We start from the raw sequence: 2,030 nt of genomic DNA, 5'->3' as shown, positions 1-2,030 counted from the left end.
GCTTGCCACGCGCTTATGCGGCCCATGCTGGGTCCTCTATTTTCTGTCTTCCTGCCCGCGGCCTACCTTACCTCTCGCGCCTTATTTTCCATATAAGCTCCATATTAGCATCAGGGAGTAGTACAATAGATAATTATGGTATTGTACCGGTACTACTCCCTGATTAGCATGGTGGCGTCTGTCTGTTATCGTGGGTCCGATGGCCACCGGGGACTTCACCTTTTCCATACGTGATATGCATTTCTCCGCCATACCGCCTGTCTCTGCCTGGCACTGTACTAGTCTTTTCCCCGTACCGCCTTGTTGCAGTTTTATCTTGCATGCATGCTCGGTTAGTACTACGGTATGCATTGCCCCTTTGCTGAGACTTATTAGCACGCGCGCTGCAGCTAGAGCCCTTTCGTGCCACGAAAGACCTGCTTCCTAATATAGAGACTACAACAATTATAGGCACCATGCATGAGCGCTCGTATGGCCCTATGGGGTAGTCTCGCCTGTGGGCGTAGACTACTAGCAAGAGTACATAACCCCCCGGGGGGTTATGTACTCTTGCTACTAGTGCTCATGGTGCAACCTCGGCTTTCCCTACAATTGTAGTACGGTTGCCCGCCATTGCATGCCAGACACCCCCATTGTTGCGCGCCTAGCCACGTGCGTGGCTTTTGCCTACTGCTGGGTTGTCCGCGATAACTACGGTTTACCGTACACTGCAAACCTACATTATCCTATTCGTGGTTTTTGTTTTTGTTTTGAGGATGCCGAGGGTTTATGACCAATAAAACCCCCACAACTCTTTATTGCACTCAGAAAAAAAATCAGGCACCCATTTTGATAGTCCAGGGGATGGCCCACGCCTGGTAAAAAGAATAAACAGAAAAGAAAAAAAGAAAAAAGAAAAAAAGGAAAAAGAAAAATAATAAGGCACCCATTTTGATAATCCAGGGGATGGCCCACGCCTGATAAAAAAGAATAAAATAGAAAAGAATCATGACAAGTACATGACTACACATTGTAGCTAGACAAAATGTACATGTCTGACTTTAGTTCAACAGTCCTTCGTAGTCGGAGTATACCGTATCTCTCATATTTTCCCTCGTACCTGCGGTACTCAGGAAAATATTCGGCGGTGCGCGCGGTATACCCCTAGTACTCGTACTCGTACTCGTACTCGTACTCGTACTCATGGGATAATCCATACGTATACCCCTGTTACCAAGAGTACATAACCCAGGTTATGTACTCTTGCTGGTACTTATGGGATAATCCATACATCCTCGCATGACTCTGTGATGCCGTACTGTACTGTGGATACGTGCTCGACCCCGTTGAAAATGTACGCAACAATTTTTGTTACATTGCCCACCCTCTTGACCAAGTCAGGGATCCGGGAGGGGTGCATGGGAGAGACGGGGCGCTCTGGCGGGATTCTACGGTAATAATAATAATGATACTATCTTTATTAGGATGACCCAAAGGCTTAGTACTGAACAGGGAGTAGTACAATACGGTATTGTACTACTCCCTGGTACTGAATGCGGTGAATGGGACCCATCCGCCCCTACCCACCTGGACCTCCTCGAAGGGTGATGGAGGTAGGGGGGGGGGGGGGGGCTCTGGCGGCAGCGGCAGGTGAAATAAAAGCGGATGCTGCGGGAAGAAAAGGTTCATTGGCTTCACTGTGTCCTCGACGACAAGGTTTCATTGCGTGTTTCTGTCCTTGGCTACCGGATTTGGTGAACTGTCTTTGAAGGTGAGTTGCGAATAGAATTGGTTTTGTCGTTAGGTCTCTCCATGCGGCACTGCTCTCTCTCCCTCTTTCTCTCTCTCTCTCTCTCTCTCTCTCTCTCTCTCTCTCTCTCTCTCTCTCTCTCTCTCTCTCTCTCTCTCTCTCTCTCTCTCTCTCTCTCTCTCTCTCTCTCTCTCCTCTCTCTCTCTCTCTCTCTCTCTCTCTCTCTCTCTCTCTTCTTCCTCTCTTCCTCTCTCTCTCTCTCTCTCTCTCTCTCTCCTTCTTTCTCTCTCTCTCTCTCTTT

This window comes from Sycon ciliatum, chromosome 10 (genome assembly GCF_964019385.1).
Source record: "Sycon ciliatum chromosome 10, ocSycCili1.1, whole genome shotgun sequence".
In the NCBI taxonomy this organism is placed as follows: Eukaryota; Metazoa; Porifera; class Calcarea; order Leucosolenida; family Sycettidae; genus Sycon; species Sycon ciliatum.
The sequence above is the reverse complement of the archived record's forward strand: the minus strand, read 5'-3'. Positions refer to the sequence as shown.